We start from the raw sequence: 21,675 nt of genomic DNA on the forward strand, positions 1-21,675 counted from the left end.
GCTCTAATATTCAAAAGGAACTGGAATAGAAGCTAGAAAATGCAAGGTCCTGCCCCGAAAGAAGCTGTAGGCAGACACCTTCCCACCTGGAGAATATTTGCTAAGCAGAAAACGGAAGATGCTATACAGAAATGCACATATCTCAGTGTGATTCAGTCAACAACTACCTGGCTTGTCATCCAGTCATTCCACAGTGTTGGAATGTGTCAATGACAATAAAAAAAATTTAGACGTGTAGGAGCTAGGAAGCCACCTGACAAAGTCAGCTCTGGGAAAGCAGGGCTTTGCTTCACAGATGTTGTTAACGGTCACTAGGGTTAGGGTGAGCAGCAACTTCATTAATGTCAACTGGCAGGGCCACCACTGCAGGTGACTGGTTGCCCTGCGCTGTAAACACAGCCACATGCAGGTAAAGCCACACTTCTGGTGTAAGCAGAGACAAACGGTAAGAAATGTATTAGGATAAATAATGATCTTGGCTAAGGGAGCATTACTTCTTTCATGCCATTATAGCTTATTCCTCTTGAATGTTCTGCACTTCTTTTACTCCAACCCCAACTCTAAAATGCTCCTTCAACCAAATGAAGAGTGAAAATGCGCTGTTATTTAGCAATTAGATAGTAACAACCTGGGTAGCCAAGCAAAGTCTTGAAGATTAAAGTGCCCGTAAGTAACTTACATCCCACCAAAGCAGAAATCTGAACTCTAAGCTCCTTTTCTCAAGGTGTGTGGAACGCATTTGTAAGCCAGGATGTCATGTGTGTGTGGTGGGGGAGAATTTTGGCCACCTGATTTTCATGCACCCTTGCACCTGCAATCATGAATGGAAGAAAGCTTTACACCTTGGTATTTACTTCTGAAAGGCAGTTCCCTGTTCTAGGGTTAGAATTAGGATTAGAAGAAGGCATTTAGAAAATGGATGAAAATAAATGTAAAAGGTCCAGTAGAGACTGATGACAGAATTCTCCAGAATTTTGCAATAATAGCTATTTAAAAATAGATAATAGTTTTGCTAAGATAAAAGAATTACCAATTTATAATTCCACCTCTTCTACCAATTATGTCACAATTAATTTTATTATCGAATCCATAATGGACAGTCATCTGTGTTTTTTTGGGAACTGTAACATGTATGTGTTCTGTGCTTCCAACTAGTTTTTCACATCACAATATTGTGTATACAATTTTCTGTCTTTCTACAGACATAACAATCACGCATGTAACAGAATGAGCCAGGCTACCCCATGTACCGTAATTTATATTGCCTTTCTTCTGTCATTGGAAATTCCTTTTCAGTTAGTTTTTTGAAAACTTATTTTTTGCTCTGGACACTTAGGATTTTGACAGAGTAACAGGGATAGTCTGGTAATTTTCACTTATTTAAATAGAAATTTCTATTATTTAATTACTAGCAAAACTTTATTTGCAAAATAACTAGTCCAGGTGGTAGCAATAGTTTATAGTATGTAGATTAAAAATAATTTTGGCTTTTATTTTAGATTCAGAGGATATCTGTGCAGTTTGTTACATGGGTATATTGGATGATTCTGAGGCTTGGAGTATAATTCAACTTGTCACCCAAGAAGTGAGCATAGTAACCAACAGTTAGTTTTTCAACCCTTGCTCCCTTCCTTCCCTCCGACATCTAGTAGTCCCCAGTGTCTATTATTTCCATCTTTATATCCATGAGTACCTGATGTATAGCTCCCACTTATAAATAAGAATCTATGTTATTTGGTTTTCTGTTCCTACATTAATTCACTTAGGATAATACCCTCCATCGGCATCCATGTGGCTGCAAAGAACATGATTTCTTCATTTTTTAGGGCTGTGTAGTATTCTATGGTATATATGCACCACATTTTCTTTATCCAGTCCACCATTGATGGGCACCAAGGTTGACTCTAGGTCTTTGGTATTGTGAATTGTGCTGCAATGCACATAAGAGTGCATGTATCCTTTTGGTAGAATTATTTATTTTCTTATGAATGTATACTAAGCAATGAGATTGCTGGGTTAAATGGCGGTTCAATTCTTACTTCTTTGAGAAATTTCCAGACTGCTTTCTACAGTGGCAGAACTAATTTACATTCCCACCAATGGTGTATAAGCCTTCCCTTTTCTCTGCCAGCATCTTTTTTTTTTTCACTTTTTAATAATAGCTGTTCTGACTGATGTGAGATGGTATCTTGTGGTTTTGATTTGCATTTTTTCTGAAGATTACTGATGTGGAGCATTTTTTTCATGTTAGTGTTGGCTGTTTGTATGTCTTCTTTTAAGAAGTGTCTGTTTCTGTCGTTTTGCTACTTTTTAATGAGGCTGGTTATTTGCTTGTCAATTTGTTACATAGGGCCTATATATGTGTAGGTCATCTTTGGTGAGCTGCTTATGTTTTTGTCATTTATTTATTTGAAAGTATCCTGTGAATGTGATTGTAATTTGTGCTTTTATGAACATTAAATGATTTTGATATCTCCCTATAACAAACTCTAGAATCTTGGAAAGTTTACTTAGCTACTCCTTAGCTTCAATTTTCTCACTGAAGATGACAAATAATACTTATTACATAGGTTGCTGAGAGAATCAATAAGAAAGTGAACATCTCGTCTTTAAGAGCACCTGGCATAGGATTTGATGATGAAGATGGTGATAATGGTGATGGCGGTGATGATGATGACAATAATGAAAATGATGATGGTTATGAGAATGGTGATGGTGGTGATGGTGATAATGGTGATGATAATGATGGTGATGATGATGGTGGTGGTGATGATGGTGGTGATGGTGATGATGATAATGATGGTGATGATGTGGTTGGGATGTAATATGGTGGTGCTGGTGGTGATGATTATAATAATTGTGATGATAACGATGGTATTGATGGTGAAGATGATGATGGTGGTGATGGTGATGATGGTGGTGGTGATGGTGATAATGATGGTGATGATGATGGTAATGGTGGTGGTGATGGTGATGGTGATGATGATAATGGTGATGTGGTTGGGATGTGATATGGTGGTGATGATGGTGATGATTATAATAATGGTGATAATGGTGATGATGATGGTGATAATGATAGTGGTGATGGTGAAGGTGATGATGGTGGTGGTGATGATGATAATGGTGATTATGGTGGTGGTGATAATGGTGATGGTCATGATGAAGATGGTGATGATGACGGTGATGATGGTGGTGCTGATGATGGCAGTAATGGTGTTGATGATGATAATGATGATGATAATGGTGATGATGATGCTGGTGATGGTAGTGATGATGGTAATGGTGATGATGGTGGTGATGATAATGGTGATGATGATAATGATGGTGATGATGATAGTAGCCATGATGGTGATGATGATGATGATGATGATATGATAATGATGGTGATGATGGTGATGATGATGGGAATGGTAGTGATGATGGTAATGGTGATGATGGTGGTGATGATAATGGTGGTAATGGTGATGACTGTGACAATGATGTACCTCCCAGGTTGATGACAACAATGATGCTACCTGTGGGATTGAGTCCTGGAATTTTTTTTAACACCAGGGAGTGATGGACAACAGAAAACATATTCTCTAGAAGTAAAAACAAAAGGTGTCCACTGTGATTCAACACAGGAATGTTCTTTCCCTGTATCAGCAGGAGCTGTGAGGAGCCTGCTCATGCGGATATGTGGGGTGCATGGAGTATGGTAGGTAAAGCTGCCCACAAGGATGGGAACTTATCTAGCAACTGATTTCCTGTGACTTTTTATTGTGGAAGAATCAATATTTTATTTAAAAGAACTGGCAGTGACAATACATGCTGACACACCGACAGATAAAAACAATCATCAAGGTTGTAAGTAATTAACTTATTGTAGCATGCTTTATGCAATTAACATTCTCTTGGGGAAGACAAAGCACATTTGATTGCATTATGGTTAACCTTTTCTTATTCCATTTATCAATCCACGCTGTAAACAGATGGGCTTGCCTGGATTTAACCTTGCTCAGTTTTATAGTCTCAAGGAGAATTTCTGCATATTTATTTCCCTGATAAGGGATTTTCCCTCTTAGTAGTGTTTAGTTTACTTACTTTCAGCGTGAATTTAAATCACATCCCTTCAGCTAAAGGGATATTTCCATAAAAAATATTGCATACTTTGAGCACACCCTTGCTATGCGAATCCTGTCAGAAGTATGAGTGGTAAGTGCTGTTCATCAAATTCGAGACTCAAGGAAAGGCTAGATTATTTTTTGGCTCTGTGTGGATTATGGATGTTGTTTTCTAAAATGTGGTTGGGATGTAATATATAGCTGCTATATGGCATGGTACAGCTTATTGTTTTAGGCTAGAAGTACTAGGAGCACAAATCTCTCCACTGATCAGTATTTAGGAGGGTTCTGACAATGAGTCTTTGGGAGCGAGACGAGAAATATCAATTTCCCCCTGAGCACACCTCATAGCTTCTCTTCCACAGTGGGAGGGAAGAGAGAGAGGGGGAGGGAAATGATGGCATGAGGGATATTTCTTTCCCTCCTTCACACTCTTCCCACTTCTCTTAAAAGGTATTCTGGGAGCTGTCCTCAGTACTTCCACGTATATTCATTTCTTTATACCAACAACACTCAGTGAGGAAGAATTGTCATTTACAAATAAACACCCTTTGCAGGAGGCTAATGTAGCAGGACAGACATTTCAATTCTGTGACTCCCCCGCCCACTTTGTGTCCTTTCTCTTCACGCAAGTGTCTTTCATTTGTAGAAAATCCAGGCAGAGCGTTTTCTGTACTGTCTGTGAAAGCTGCTTCTTGCTGCAGTGTTTCAATAAGTAGCTATTGATTGAACCTGGTGTTTCATAGGCCAGGTTTTGTGTGTGTGTGTGTGTGTGTGTGTGTGTTTGTGTGCTTGACTTGTGCGTTTCTCAGCATTCAACTTACCTTTTCTGAAAAATCCAAACAAACAAAAACACATATGAAGCTCTTTCATGGAATGCTGGGGAGTGCATGGTAAAATGAATTAAGTGAGATACTTACCTGGATTGCCCCCTTTTCTTGTGGACAAATAACAATATCTCAAAATTAGTCTCTTCATCAAGCTGCTTGCTTGGTAGTCTTTGATATAAATTGTGGGCATTTTCATATTAGATGCAAAAACATGAAGTTCTGTCTTTGTACCTATCTTGTTCCGCCTGATGAATAATGGAAGTGCCTCATTTCATGTTGCTTTCTATGTACATGAAGACTTTAAATGCTGCTGGTGTGTCTCCACAGATTAATGTACTGAATTAAAAAACAGAATGAAATGATTAAAATGCTACTAAAATGATCTATAAATCACTCATTTTAAGAAAGGGCAGCATGCATAGTACATTATCCTTAGCACATAAGTGGGAATAATTAGTCTCACTCCAATTAAAGCTTGAGTTATGTGTATATTGGTAGTTGCAATCTGATATCTTGGGGTTTTTTTAAAGAGACAAAAGGCAAGAAGAGTCATGGAAAAGAAGCTTCACTTCAGGACACTGCTTTTCTTAGAGGTCATTACAATAAGGAAGATCTAATACCCCAGGGCGAGCTCCCAAAGGACTACTACATAACATAACGGCAGCTAAACCTGAAGAGTTTTGATCTTGATCCTCCAGCATGTGGTATGGAGTTTCATTGGTTGTTCTTCATGGTTTTCCACATGCTTTTCATGCATGACAAAGTGCCCTTTGAGCAATATCTCTGCAGAACCCAGAAAGTCCTAGATTCATAAGGAACCCAGAGATGGTCTAATGTAGTCTCTTAATTTTCCAGGAGTGCAGTGGAGCAGCAAGCTGGGATCTTTGCCCAAGATGGTGCAGGGGCTGGAAAGCAGGTGCTCTGACCTGGGGCCAAAGGAGCAGGAAGGCAGAGTGGGGTGAGCTGGGGAATTGGAGCTGCAGGGTCTGGGATCTGTGTGCATTTTGAAGAGGCACCTACATCTCTGAACCTCGATTTCTCAGACACGAGGCTCAATAAATTGCTTCGATAAAGATTAGTTCTCTTTCTTTATACTTGCCTTTTCTCAGGGATGTTGTAGTTGCTCTAGGTCATAGAAGATACCTTAATTCTCTGTTCCTGGGTGCCCATTTTCTGGCTGAGGTCACTGGTGAGGCCCTATCATAGCCCTGGGAGCACTCTGGAATCTGCCCGTCACCTCTGACTGCTGGACACCCTTGGCCTGGGCTCCGTCCTCATTCTGCTAGGGATGGAACAGCTTGTCATGGATCATGCCCACCACAGGCACGGGATAAATACAGAGGCAGATGGGCCACTGGGGACAGAGGTGGCTGGAGAGGAGGTGAGGAGGGAGCAAATGAAGGGTGCTTGAGGGCAGAGTGAGAGCAGAGTGAAGAGGGCAGTGCAGTGCAAGCACCTGCAGAGGGGTGAGCAGTGTGGTCTGAGCACCTGTGGAGGGGTGGGTGCCCTCACTGAAGACCCTTGGTGCATGAGCAGTGTGGTCTGAGCACCTGCGGAGGGGTGGATGCCCTTATTGAAGACCATCTGTGCATCGCTCTGGAGAGACCCTCCTATGGGAGCTGAGTGCAGAGCCACAAGGCTGGAGCCACAGCCAGGGCTTCGTTTGGCTTCGCCCAGTGCTGCCTGACTGGCTGTGTGATTTCAGCTGCTGTCTGCAGGTGGTGATACCCAGACCTACATCTGCAGGTGTCCTCTGTCTGCTGGAAAAGGCTACTTACCAGATGTCCTCCTCACGTCAGAGCTGAGTGATGATGGGCACGTTCTCAAAGGGAAGCAATTGACTCCAAGGGCAAGAGTGCTCACCTCATGTCAGACTCCATCTATCTCCCTGGGGTCGCAGATTCACGCCCTGGTATTCTAGGCTTAGCCTAGATACAGACCCCGTGTATTTTTTTTAACAATGCATTTTTTTTCATGATTTTGCTAGCATAAAGTACTCATGGAAGGATAATTTAAAAATACACACAATGGAAAGATACATAAAAGCCCACACAATGCAATTAGTGCCAAAATTAACAGGGCACAGAGAGGGCTTAGTGCAAGACTGGCTCATTGTCATGGCCAATAATAGTTAAAATTTACTGAGAAATTGCTACAGTTTTATATGGTTGGTTTCTCTAAGTCTGACAGCCTTGATTCGAAGAGTAACAGGAAATACTTGATCATAGCCACATTTATTGCTTTATTATATTTCTTATATATATTTGAATATATATTTATACATATAAATGTATATAACATATATATAATTGTCTTAGCCTTGTCATGCATTTATTTGTTTGTGTTTGTAGAATGCCTCTGAAATGAGAGCTCCTACAATTCATAACTGAGGCTACAGTTTGCTTCTGGGGGCTGTGTTTTTTTCCCCAGGGCTCACTCATACCCACAGTCGCATACCCACGGTGCTGCACAAATGCTGTGCTTGGGAAGGGGCTCCCTGGTTTGCTGTGAGTCGTATGTGCAAGGCAATATCAACTGAGGTGGTCGTGGTGAGTGAAGAGTTTTTTAGTAACGTTGATTGAGGTAGCCATAGTGAGTGGCCCTGTGACTGGACTTGGAGATCAAAGCATGTGGTTCAGACTCCATTTCTGCTTCTGACAAATGGTGCAACCTGCCAGAGCCATTTCCTTCCCATCTTTGTAGAGTGTTGTGTGTAATTGGGCAGCTCATGGACTTCCCAGAGGCTCATGTGCAGCTGGATGCGTGAAAATGCTTTATAAATTAAAAAGATGCCATGTGCAATACAAGATGCACATATATTATAGATTTCTGTGTAAATATCACAGGAAAATGTTACAAAGTTCTGCTCCGTGACTTCATAATGAGTAGAAGGCGATTTTTCACATTAAAAATGGTAGGTGACAGGTTCAAAAGAGAGGTTCATGCCATGCCTACCTCCTGCCCTCACAGTGGTAGAAGCACAAAGAGCTGGGGCCCGAGGCGTCTGTCTTTCCTTCTAGAAGGTATGGGAAGCATCCCTCTTTCCTTCGAGAAGGAATGGGGGGCTGTTCCTCTCTTTGACATCTGCTGCCCTGCCTTTTCCACTGAGCCACACGCTGGCACCTGTTTCCACAATTTAGGGTCTGTCTCTTGAAGCACGTCCCTTCTTGTTACCAAATTCCATATCAGTTATGATATGCCTGCCCATAAGTAGGTAACAAAACTTACCATTGCTTAAAAAGAGTTTTATTTTCTCACATCTCAAGGAGTTTGCTGACAAAACCAAAACTGAAACAACAACGGTAACAATTTTGACATGCTCCTTAACAATGAAGATGTGGAGGTCTTGAACATACCACTTACCATTTTAGAGCTTAGCAAGGTGATCTAAGGTTTGTTATTCTAAAAGTCACCAGAATCCGGGGTTTTGCCACTAATATCTAACTTGCTTTAAAGAGAAGATAAATGGAACATTGTTTAAACTAATCTATATCATGTAGAACAATTTGTGTTAAAAGTACCATGCAACTTTAATATCAAATCTTTATAGTCTACTTGATTGATTTTCAGTTGAGAGATGCAAAATTCTGAATAAAAATATATGTATATAGAATATAATACAATATTAAAGATATACACTAGGGCCTGTTGCAGCTTATTTCAAGAGTCAAAAGGAGGTTTATTTTCAGGAGATCTGTTGATGTAGTGCACACATTAATAAGAGAAAAAAATCAAATAACCATACCATTATATGCTAAAACTGCACTTGGTAGAATATAGCAGGCAGTCCTAAAACACCTCTCTGTGTATTAGGAATACAAGAAGGTAAGACAGATAGGGCAGAAAATACTGTCAGAACAAACAATATCATCTAAGCAGCAAAACACTCGAAAAGTGTCAATTAAAATCTGGAATTAGATGGATCATTTTGTGATTAATATTATTATACAAGAAGTTTTAAAAATAGTAGTAAGACAATAAAGTGAATCAAACCAAATTAATATGAGGCAAAAGACATTACACTCTCTATCTTTGCTGATTTTATAATGGCTGATGGGGAATACTCAAGAGATTCTAGTTAAAGGAAACTAGAATTAAAAATATGTCTTATGCTGGTTATGTTCAAAATAAATATACAAAAGTCCGTAGCATTTCTTTAAACTCACTAAGCATCTAGAGATGAAAAGGGGAAAGACCCCGGTCCACTTACACTCATACCAGCAATCAGGTCTAGTTGATAGAAGGACAGGAACAGCCTGGCCTTCATACAGAAAATTTAAAACTTTTTGAAAAACACAGAAAAAGGTTCTGACAGAATAGAAAGGTGTTCCAGATTCTAGCAAGAGAAGACACTGTGCAGTGCCTTCTTCTGCCATCCCCGTATGCTTCATTCAGTTCAAAATTAAATCCCATCAAAACTTTCTGGATTTGAAAAATCAATAATCCAAAATTGCTGAGAAAGAGTTAAAATGTCAGTAGCTGAAGTAGGGAGGGGGATTGTGACTGACAAAAACACACTACAGAGCCAGCACAATCAGGTCGATATTGCCTGGCTGGGAGAATAAACAAATTGATCAGTGAAGTAAATTGTGAGCCACCAGATAAAGCCCATGACCTCAGGAGAGGATTCCCAGCTGCGTGAACGACCGGCAGGGATGTAGGATCAGTGCCACATTCCCCTGTGACGTTAGGAGAAGGCACTCCAGTCCCCAAAGATTGATCTCACATGCTACCTGACCATATAACCTCAGTAGCAAATCCTAGGTGCTAATATGTATTAATATGTAAGAGCATATTTTACTTTCAGGGGTATTAGTCTGCTAAGGCTCTCATAATCAAATACACAGTGGGCGGCTTAAACAACTGATATTTATTTCCTCACAGTTCTAGAGGCTGGAAGTCCCAGAGCAAGGTGTGGCAGGGCTAGTTTCTCCTGAGGCCTCTCTCCTGGGTGTGCATATGGCCGCCCTCTCTCAGTATCCTCACGTGGGCCTCCTGGTGCCCATCCCTGGCGTCTCCTCCTCTTCTGAATAGTACAGCAGCTCCATTGGATCAGGGCCCCAATTAGGGGGTCAACATATGAATTTCAGCCAGATGCGGTGGCTTATGGCTGTCATCCCAGCACTTTGAGAGGCTGAGGTGGGAGGATTGCTTGAACCAAGGAGTTTGAGACCAGCCTGAGCAACATGGTGAAACCTTGTCTCTACCACAAAACAAAAAACCCCATAAAAACCAAAAATTAGCCCACAGTGGTTTGTGCACCTGTAGTCCCAGCTACTCAGGAGGCTGAGGTGGGAGGCTTACCTGAACCTTGGAGGTTGAGGCTGCACTGTGACAACGGAAAAAGATGCAACTACACAAAGACAGAGGAAAGGAAGGAGGCTGAGCAAGAGTGCAGTGTGATGGCCACTTCAAGCCCAGAGACACAGTGGGTGAGGGAGGGCTACCGTGTCCTGAGATGTAGGTTTTGTCAAAGTCCCAGCTTTTATTTTAAATGCTGGATCGGTAAATTATGGAAAAACAAGTAACCAAACACTGAACTGAATAAATATAAGAGTGTCATTCATAAAATAAAGATGATAATCTTTTATGAAGATTATATCATCCAACTTTGCGCTCCTATGATGTAAAAAAATTCCCCAACGACTCTACTTAGAGATTCGAGATACTGTTTTAGTCAAGACCAGATGCTCAAAGTTATATGGAAAGGTGACAAAAATTCCAGTAAAGTCAACAGACAAGTGATATGGAAAAATATACTTGTGAATTTATGTCATATACACAGTGTTCTTAACAAATTAAAAGAAAAAGACAAATAAATAGAAAAATAAGCAAAGTTTATGACTTAGCAGGTCATAGAAGAGCAATGAAAATGACCATTGAACACAGGAATCAACATTTAAAACTACAAGGAGACTGGAAAGTCCCAATTAAAATAGCAATGAGGTATCACTGGTATCCATCACACTGGTAAAAATTTTAAACAGCAGTAACACTTATACTGCCAAGCAGGGCTATGTGGAAAAGAAGGCACAGATACAGTGTTGCCGGAAATAGAAACTGTTACAACATGTTTTTTTAGAATAGGATGTCAAATTCTATGCAAATTAAATATACCTATGCCCTGTCACCTAGCAACCCACTTCTGACACTATCCCACAGAAACACCAGTACCATAAAAGTCTGTATGAACAAGGATGTTCTAGTAACATTGTTCATAGTGACCCAAAGAGCTCCTGGAGACAATGAAAGCTCATCAGTAAGTGTAAAGACATCTTGTGATACTATGCAGCCTTAAAACATGTATTTGATTTATGCCAATTAATTCAGTGAGGTTTCCACACATTGCTGTTGAGTAAATAAGATGAAGATAAAAGACCTCATTTTTTGTAAAGCAAATATTGACCACAACACTTTCTACAAATGTTATATAAAAGTATATGCATGCATATATGGAAGCACATTCATATGTATTTATATTAATATGGAGGAAATTATGGATGGATACATACCAGGTTGTTTTGAGTTTACCAGTCTAACAATAAAACTAGTGTTAGAAACGTGTCTATACCAAGTTAGCCACGGGCATCGTGACTCCAGGAGTGAAGACGACTGCCTCTGCATTTTTTTTTGTTTTGTTTTCTTGAGACAGAGTCTTGCTCTGTCACCCAGGCTGGAGTGCACTGGTGCAATCTTGGCTCACTGCAACCTCCGCCTCCCCGGTTCAAGCAATTCTTGTGCCTCAGATTCCCGAGTAGCTGGGATTACAGGCGCTCGCCACCACATCCTGCTGATTTTTTATTTTGTATGTTTAGTAGAGATGGGGTTTCACCATGTTGGCCAGGCTGGTCTCGAACTCCTGACCTCAAGTGATCTGCCCGCCTCAGCCTCCCAAAGTGCCAGGTGTGAGTCACCGTGAGCCACCATTACAGGTGTGAGCCACTGTGCCCGGCCCCTCTGCATCTTTTATCCATATGTTTATCTTTTCTCTTGTGTTTATTATTTTCCATCATGAATATGCATATATTTAAGTTCATTCACAATACGCTTGCTTAAATGCATCCACTCCTTTGAGATTTATGCTCATTTTTGGAGCATGGAGCTGAGGACAGTGTGTAAGAAAAATCACGCTGCATAATTCATAGGTGGGACAGATTATAGCCTCACAAATCACACCCTGTGACTCGTAGGCCGACATTTCAGCCACATTTGAACGGCATCACATCTGTTATTTACAGAAATAACAATAAATTACTTATCAAAATTTTTAAAAAATATTCTCAATGGTACCACTTCCTTTCATATTTATAGCCTATTTTTGCAATGAAATATTGAAGTAGTATGCTGGGAAGCTAGGTTGATGGAGAAAATGAAGTTTGTTTTTTTTTTAATCCAGCTAAAAAAATGGATTGAGCCCCTACTGTGGGCTAGACCATGCTGTATGCTATAAGAAATACGCTTACAATATGAAATGTTCTCCAAATTAGATTGTGAGGTTCTTTAAGGATAGGACGAAAGACAGCTAGACATTCTCGATCGCCCAGTTTTAGAAAGATGAAATCATTTTCCACGTGGAGGGCAGTGAAAGAGAGGAGCTGAGTTATCAAGCGCCCTCCTCGCTTCTGCTGAGCTGTGGCTGATGCCCTGGCCATGGACCCCCTCAGCCGCTGTGTGTGCGCCTCTCAACAGGCACGGCTGACTCCAGCGGCAGGCCTGCTCCTCGGCCCTTGTGTCTAGTGACTACGACTGAGAATGCGTCTCCTCTCGTCAGTAATCGCTTTCATCGTGCCACTCCTTTACAGAAAGTCTTTCCGGCATATGCAGTGGAAGGCCACGGACCTCCTCATCCTGCTCTTTAGGGTCCATCCATCTTCACTGTGCAAAGCAATGGTCCTTCTGGGTGACTTAGACAAAGTCAAAAGAGCTGGGTTCCAGCTTGCCATGTTCTCATCCTCATCTGCTGCTATTTCTGTCTTTAAGCAGTTTATGCACCATCCCTACCAGTTTTTAAATTGAATCTGCATAAGATTTGTGAAACGGAGCAACTGGGTAATGGTATCTGGCATCTTCTAAGCACAAAATAAAAGTGCTTGGAATGGAAGACTTGGCATCTTTCTCTTTTCCTCTTTCAGAGGGTGCAATCTTCCAACTCGGAGAGATGGAGAGATTTGCTGTGACTGTCCTCTCGGAGCTTTTCCTCTTCAAAACACTCCACAAGCAGGGCAGGCTTTTCTGTGCCCCTCTTCCCGTTCCCTTGATGATTAGCCGGTGTGCGTGTCGTCTCTCTTGTAGGGGCCTGTCTTTCCTTAGAATTTGGGCTAGTGGGTTGCCCTGAAACCTCAACTCTCCTCTGATTAAAGTAAGTTGTAATTTTATAGTTTTCCAGCTTTATTCTTTTTGTTTGAGAAGGAGCAATGTTCCTTCCAGCTTTCTGCACCCTGGGTAGAAGCCGGAAGCTCCCCAAGCAGCAGACTCACATGCCCACAGGTGATGTCTGTGACGCGCCACACCCAAACGAAGAGATATCGTTGGACGACTTGAATCTAGCTGGAAGGCCAATGTTCTTTTCAATGTAATGCCAAAGAAAATTCACACTTGTTTGTTCTGTAGAAAAAAGTGACGTAATATTATTTTTATTTTTAAATTTACTTATAGTCATATCTGCATGCCTGCTCAAAAATGCTCACCCATCATTTGCATAAGTAAATCAGTTTGTATTTAATGTTAGAGTTTAAGACTCATGTTTCAGAAATACAATTTTTATTAACTGAATTCAAAGTATCTCATTTATGCCTTTTATTTTATATTGCAGTCTCTCGTTGGATTTTCCATTCCTGTGATATTGCCCTTGGACTTGGTCTCTCTCAGACATCTCAGAAATTGAGCTGTCATAGTTAATTAGAGAAAGAAAGACATAAGTTTGGATGTTTATGATAAAATACTCAGACATCTCTAGGAGACCTGGCCTCAGCATTATATTTTCCTGTCCTGTCTGCAGATGGCCAGATGTTCAGGTTGTTAATTCATTGTGTGCTGTTGCTGAAGTCCTGAGATGCCTGATTGCTTTATTGGTGCCACGCAGAGAAGTTTAGCACGGAGGCTTTCAGAGGCTGAAGAGGGTAGGTGCCCTGGCACCACCTTTCGCTTCAGACCAAGGTTGCTCTCCCTCTCTCTCATGCTTTCATTTATTAATGGGCTTTGTAGGTTCCGCCGTGCTTCCTGGTGTTTTCAATTTCAGGGTAATCCTCATTTGGAGGTAAACAGACAAGGCCTGCTTGGGCCAATCCCCCTAAGATGGGCTTGAGGAGCTGTGAAGGCTGTTGGTGGGGACATTGGGCTTGCTGAACAGACTGAAAGGTATTTTCGTGTAGGTGGGAACAGCTTAGCACCAGCGTCATGAATGAGAAATTACAGCTGTGCAAACATGAAGCTTACATGTCACCAGTGAGTCTGAAAACAGACCCGCCTTGTCTTTTTATTTTCACCTTACCTTAAAGGTGGGACAAAAGAAGTCTCTGGGTAGTTGAAACTGCTCAAGGCTCAGATTTTTTTTCCTTTGTTGATTGGTAAATTTCTTTTCCTTTCATCAACTTGTTGTTTCACACATTTCACAATGAAAGGAACTTATGACCACTAGAAATGTACCAGGCACTAGACATAATAAGTCATTTAATTTTCTTTCTTTTTTTTTCAAGTCTTCCCTTTTTATTTTTTAATTTAATTTTAATTTGATTTAACTTTTTTATTATACTTTAAGTTCTAGGGTACATGTGCACAACGTGCAGGTTTGCTACATATGTATACATGTGCCATGTTGGTGTGCTGCACCAATTAACTCGTCATTTACATTAGGTGTATCTCCTAATGCTGTCCCTCCCCACTCCCCCCACCCCACAACAGGCTCCGGTGTGTGATGTTCCCCTTCCTGTGTCCAAATGTTCTCATTGTTCAATTCCCACCTATGAGTGAGAACATGCGGTGTTTGGTATTTTCTCCTTGCAATAGTTTGCTGAGAATGATGGTTTCCAGCTCCATCCATGTCCCTACAAAGGATATGAATTCATCATTTTTTATGGCTGCATAGTATTCCATGGTGTATATATGCCACATTTTCTTAATCCAGTCTATCATTGATGGACATTTGGGTTCGTTCCAAGTCTTTGCTGTTGTGAATAGTGCCGCAGTAAACATACGTGTGCATGTGTCTTTATAGCAGCATGATTTATAATCCTTTGGGTATATACCCAGTAATGGGATGGCTGGGTCAAATGGTATTTCTAGTTCTAGATCCCTGAGGAATCGCCACACTGTCTTCCACAATGGTTAAACTAGTTTACAGTCCCACCAACAGTGTAAAAGTGTTCCTATTTCTCCACATCCCCTCCAGCACCTGTTGTTTCCTGACTTTTTAATGATGGTCATTCTAACTGGTGTGAGATGGTATCTCATTGTGGTTTTGATTTGCATTTCTCTGATGGCCAGTGATGATGAGCATTTTTTCGTGTGTCTGTTGGCTGCATAAATGTCTTTTTTTGAGAAGTATCTGTTCATATCCTTTGCCCAGTTTTTGATGGGGTTGTTTGTTTTTTTCTTGTAAATTTGTTTGAGTTCATTGTAGATTCTGGATATTGGCCCTTTGTCAGATGAGTAGATTGCAAAAATTTTCTCCCATTCTATAGGTTGCCTGTTCACTCTGATGGTAGTTTCTTTTGCTGTGCAGAAGCTCTTTAGTTTAATTAGATCCCATTTGTCAATTTTGGCTTTTGTTGCCATTACTTTTGGTGTTTTAGACATGAAGTGCTTGCCCATGCCTATGTCCTGAATGGTATTGCCTAGGTTTTCTTCTAGGGTTTTTATGGTTTTAGGTCTAACGTTTAAGTCTTTAATCCATCTTGAATTAATTTTAGTATAAGGTGTAAGGAAGGGATCCAGTTTCAGCTTTCTACATATGGCTGGCCAGTTTTCCCAACACCATTTATTAAATAGGGAATCCTTTCCCCATTTCTTGTTTTTGTCAGGTTTGTCAAAGATCAGATGGTTGTAGATGTGTGGTATTATTTCTGAGGGCTCTGTTCTGTTCCATTGGTCTATATCTCTGTTTTGGTACCAGTACCATGCTGTTTTGGTTACTGTAGCCTTGTAGTATAGTTTGAAGTCAGGTAGCGTGATGCCTCCAGCTTTGTTCTTTTAGCTTAGGATTGACTTGGCGATGCAGGCTCTTTTTTGGTTCTGTATGAACTTTAAAGTAGTTTTTTCCAATTCTGTGAAGAAAGTCTTTGGTAGCTTGATGGGAATGGCGTTGAATCTATAAATTACCTTGGGCAGTATGGCCATTTCTTTCATGGTATTGATTCTTCCTATCCATGAGCATGGAATGTTCTTCCATTTGTTTGTGTCCTCTTTTATTTCCTTGAGCAGTGGTTTGTAGTTCTCCTTGAAGAGGTCCTTCACGTCCCTTGTAAGTTGGATTCCTAGGTATTTTATTCTCTTTGAAGCAATTGTGAATGGGAGTTCACTCATGATTTGGCTCTCTGTTTGTCTGTTATTGGTGTATAAGAATGTTTGTGATTTTTGCACATTGATTTTGTATCCTGAGACTTTACTGAAGATGCTTATCAGCTTAAGGAGATTTTGGGCAGAGATGATGGGGTTTTCTAAATATACAATTATGTCATCTGCAAACAGGGACAATTTGACTTCCTCTTTTCCTAATTGAATACCCTTTATTTCCTTCTCCTGCCTAATTGCCCTGGCCAGAACTTCCAACACTATGTTGAATAGGAGTGGTGAGAGAGGGCATCCCTGTCTTGTGCCAGTTTTCAGAGGGAATGCTTCTGCCTTCCGAGGTCAGCTCAGACCCTGCACCCAGCAGTCCCGTGTCTGTGTGAGCCCCTCTTTCTCCAGTGAGCACCCCCCAGTGCATGGCTGCAGGCAGCTCCAAGGGAAAGTCTCAGCACACACTTGCCCTGGGGTGGCCAGGATCTCCTGGTTGCCACTTCAGCACATTCGACTGGTGTCTTGCACATTGAAAAAATCACTTAGCATCTCTGAGATGCTGATTCCTCACTCTATGATGGGAAGGAAGACTCTTTTCTCCCCTGCCTCACAGGACTCCTGGGGAATCAGCAGGCCTAGTGCCTAGGACATTGGGTCAATCAGTGCCAACTTCAGTGATACAATGCTAACCAACATGAATTTTCAAAACCAAAACCTACAAATGAACAACGATTTTATCTGGCAACAAACATTCCGTGTTCTCCTTTGATGAAGGGCTGAGTGGACTTGCGGTGCCAGTGAGCTTTTCCCGGTCAGACTGTGTACCCAAGCCGAGCATGAATTGGCTTTCCTGCTTTCATGCCTTCTTCCTGCTCTGATGACACTGCTCGCAGGTTGAACATCCACTGGCAATTTCAGCAGATGTGACCTCAATTTCTACGCAATCATGTCTGTTCTGGCAGCGGGCATCACCGCACAACACTTTTGCTTGGTGGCTCTGAGGACAGAAGTTACAGCCCGGCGCTGGGGTTTCCTGCCTCGTGGTAACATGAAAATCACCTTGTCAATCAGGCTACCTCTATCCTTTATGAAATGGGACCATGACACTGTCACATTACCCCAGGAAGCAAGATAATTGTGCTTCTCTTGACATATGCCTAAATACTTGGTAGCACTTGAACAGCATAATTTTTTATTCTCATAAATGTATCAAATATGAATATGGGAGGAGGCCCTGGCAGGCCCCCACTAAGTCACTGAATACTCATTTTATGCTCTTCGTTACCCCTCAGCATTGTCTGAAATCACTGTTCTCATATATTAGATCTGTAATATGTTACCATGAACACATTCTTCTCTTCTTGGATTTAAACTGAAACAATTTTGAGGAATAAACATGGTGATTTAGAGAATTCAATTCTAATCCTAACCATAGAGAAACTAGGGTCTCTAGTTTCTTTGATATAATTCTGACTAACAGAGGGAATTTCTGACAAGTTGATGAAAACGCTGACAGATTTCTTTGCTTCTCTCAATCTATCCTTTGGCTCGTTAAAACAAGGCCAAGCTAACAGGTAATTTACTTAGTGATACAGAGCAGAGTTTTCAAAGGCTGCCATGGAAGCATAACAGAACTATTTCATACATTTCGGAAACTGTCTAAATTCCCACCTACAACTTGGACGGCCAATGCGAATGGAGCGTCTGCTGTGGGCCGGCTCCAGGTGAGCTCAGCTGCAGGTGGAAAGTTGTCTTTCTGCGTGTATGACCTACCCTGCATCTGACTGGAGCACTTGTTACTCGGGCAGCCTGAATCTCCTGGTGGTGAGGAGGTCAGGTCATCCTGCTGCCGTGTTGTTTAACCCCAGAGCACAGGGGTGATAGTGATGATGTCAACGGAGTTAGGTTTTCGGAGCAAGAAACTCTGCAGGTGTCTTGCAGGGGCTGTGGGGAGGTGGCTGGCGTAGGAGGGAAGGCACAGGGGATTCCTTAACAAGAGCTGCTTGTTCTTGAAACAAAGGTGATCTTACCGGGGGTATGTACAGCCCCACACCACGTTAGCTGAAGCTGACCTCTGTTGCTATGGACTCATCCTACCGGAAAACCAGATCAGACTCAGATGCTGGGTCCTTACTAACGGGTTACAGAGTCTTGGCCTGAGAAGCCAAGAGACCTTGGCGTTATCTCTTCCGATGTTTCCAGGGAGTGGAAGGGGGTTCCCTGAGGAAGGAACTCCCTGTGTAGCCACTGGGCTGGGGACACTTAATCCCCAAGCCACGCTCTCCTGAGTGGGGCAGTGCATGTTCCTAACTCTGCTGCGTGGAATCCAAGGATGTCTCTCCAATCACGAGTGTGGGCTGCCTCTGCTGGTCTCAGTTCTCCCTTCTTCCAAAGGGCAATGGCAGGCTCTGCACAGGCATGCTTTTCTACACACGTGGCTGATGGGGCAGGCGAGGAACTTGAACCATCTAAGATAGTAACCTCAACAGGTTTAGAACTGAACATTTTAATTAGATGTCAGCTGGGATTGCTTCTGGCCATGAAGGGGGATTAAAGGATCCTGCTTGCTGATAAACAAATGTGCGTTTAATACCAGAGTGGCAGTGAGATACCTGACTGAGCTTTGCCACGTGGATTTTCTCAAAACTTCATGAACACACAGGCGCTTTTGGGATAACACTGCAGACCATGGAGATCACGCCCTCCCCTCATTCAGCAGATTAATGAGGCTACCTGGATTTGGGTCTCTCTAGAGTCATACATATGTTATAATTTTTTATTTAGTATTATATGTTACAGCATTATAATTGGTAAATACCAATTTGAATATCGAGTCTGACTTAAGGTCATGGAAGTCCCCCATCACCTAGAAAAATTGCCGTGTTCTATGATTGCAGCCGCCTCTGTGGAATGGTGTGTGGGGCGCTAGAATTATCCTCCCTGCTCATAAATAGCTTTTTTTTTTTTGGTCTACCAACGTGCCTGAGGCTCTTGTTATGGGAGAGCCTTTTCCTTCAGGGGGTGGCATTATTCTGGCCTCCTTAGCTTGAACCTGTTTCCTCCTGGATGCCTGTTGCTGACCTTGGCTGCCGTGGTCTACACACCTTCCCCATTTCCCAGGATCAGAGCTGGACGTGGAGGCAGATAGCACGGAGAAAGGACACTGTGAGGTCTCAGCAAAGACAGCCCTTGAGAGCTTCCTAGAGGTTGGGTTCCTGATGGGGATGGTGGCTCCATTACTGTGTTCATTTGGCAATAATTTGTAGAGTTTTGTATATATATTATATATATATATGTATATATATGTGTGTGTGCCTGTATATATGTATATATATATATAGCTTGTTCACTTTCCATGCGTGTGTTATTTATTTTAAAATACTTTATTTATAGAGTAGTTTTAGTTTCACAGCAAAATTGAGCCCTTCTTCTCTACACACTCCCTGCCTCACTCAGGCACAGCCTCCTCGTTAAACTGACATGGCACACTGGCGGGCGTGTCTGATCAAAAGCTGCTTTTGCCCCAGGGGCCGTGTTTTAGCTAGTCCTCAGTGTGGTCCATTGTCCAAGCCCCACCTCTGGAGTCAAGTTCCACCTCCTGCCTCACTGTTAATGAAAATAATAATTGAATCATCTTGAAAAAGAAATCTCCAAATGATCCAGTTACACTGTTTTCTCATAGACATGCGCTTGGGGTGCCTAATAGTCCTTTTAATAAGAGGGTTATTTTTCACACCTCGCTGAGACCTCCCGACCCACTGGTCCCTAGTGGGTAATGGAGAGGACGTGGGGAAAGAATGTGGGTCCCAGTCTTCTCATCACAACCTCATCACCAGCTGGTCCTGTGAATTTGAGCAAATCCGAAATAATTTTATATCACATTTGTCAGTCATGAGAAGGGAATAGCCATATGTAGCTCTGTGTTTCATTGGATGTATGAAAAAGTCAAATGAGAAAATCACAAACATGAAGTATAATATGTAAACTATCATGTGGATTAAATGATACAGTGAGAGCTAATTAGGATCACCGTACCTGCATTAATGTAATGCTTCTGCTTCTTCTTTTTTTTTTTTTTTTTTGAGATGGAGTCTCGCTCTGTCGTCCAGGCTAGAGTGGCGAGTTCTCTGCTCGCTGCAACCTCTGCTTCCTGGTTTCAAGCGATTCTCCTGCCTCAGCTTCCTGAGTAGCTGGGACTACAGGTGTGTGCGGTCTCAATCTCTTGACCTCGTGATCCGCCAACCTCGGCCTCCCAAAGTGCTGGGATTACAGGCGTGAACCACTGTGCCTGGCCCCTTCTGCTTCTTAAGAGTGGTCTCAGATGACAGTCATAGCACTCACTGGTTATTTTCAGGAGAAGGAGAAGTTTAGAGGTGGGAGAGAGACAGCTCTGGCCTGTCACTGTCTCCGTCACCTCGGAAGTCACTGGAATCCTTAATTTCTTCTCTGAGAGATGACAGGCTGCCTATGGCGTGCGTAAATTCTTACTCAAGTTTCACAGTCTTAGTCAATCTTTTCAATCATGTGAGGTTGGATTTGCAGGTGAGATCAAGTCACAAAATGCAATTATACTCTGAGTCAAAATTTATTGGGACCAAATTCCTGTTCCTCTTGGGAGGAGGTCTCACTTTCTCTAAAAGAATTTAGGGTGAAGTAATGACTTCCCTGCTTGCAGTGTCATAAAATTATACTGAAACTGTCTTTCAGGATAGTGTCTGTCAGCTATTTATATTTGAGTCCTGTACTGGCAAATGTTTTGGATTTTATGACTTACATTTATTATTGTGTGGAGCCAAGTAGGTCCACATTCAGCAGTGCTTGTAAGTTATGTCCATGACTGGAAAAAAATTATTGCAAAGGTCCTGTGCTTGCCAGGATTTAAGCAGATTAAAGAGTCCTCAGTCAGGTAGATGTCCATGAGCGAGGTGGTTAGATGAACGAAGTGAAGTCATTCCAAAGCCAGAGGACTCACAGACATGTCTGTGGTCATGTGTGTGCCTGTACTGTCAAAATGAAGGCCTGCGATAACCCAGGTTCCTGGGCTACCGTCAAGGGTTTTATTGAGCCTTTTAGGAGACCCTCAAAAGTCTCCTCTTGCCCTTCAATGCCTTCCTTGAGCCAATTAGCTATGGGGCTGAACATCCCCAGGTGGTCAAGATAACCTGAGAGGAACCAAATCTCGTCGTGTATAATGAGGGCTTCTTCCTTCTCTTCAGGGACATATGTGTCGGAGGAGTTCCCTACCA

General features: G+C 41.9%; 1 long non-coding RNA gene across 1 annotated transcript in view; it reads left to right on the forward strand.

Moving 5' to 3' along the window:
- Window positions 1-21,675, forward strand: part of LOC129135632 (uncharacterized) — a 66,801-nt gene that overhangs the window by 12,263 nt on the left and 32,863 nt on the right. The gene's annotated exons all lie outside the window — the stretch shown is intronic.

This window comes from Pan troglodytes, chromosome 7 (assembly GCF_028858775.2).
Source record: "Pan troglodytes isolate AG18354 chromosome 7, NHGRI_mPanTro3-v2.0_pri, whole genome shotgun sequence".
Taxonomy (NCBI): Eukaryota; Metazoa; Chordata; class Mammalia; order Primates; family Hominidae; genus Pan; species Pan troglodytes.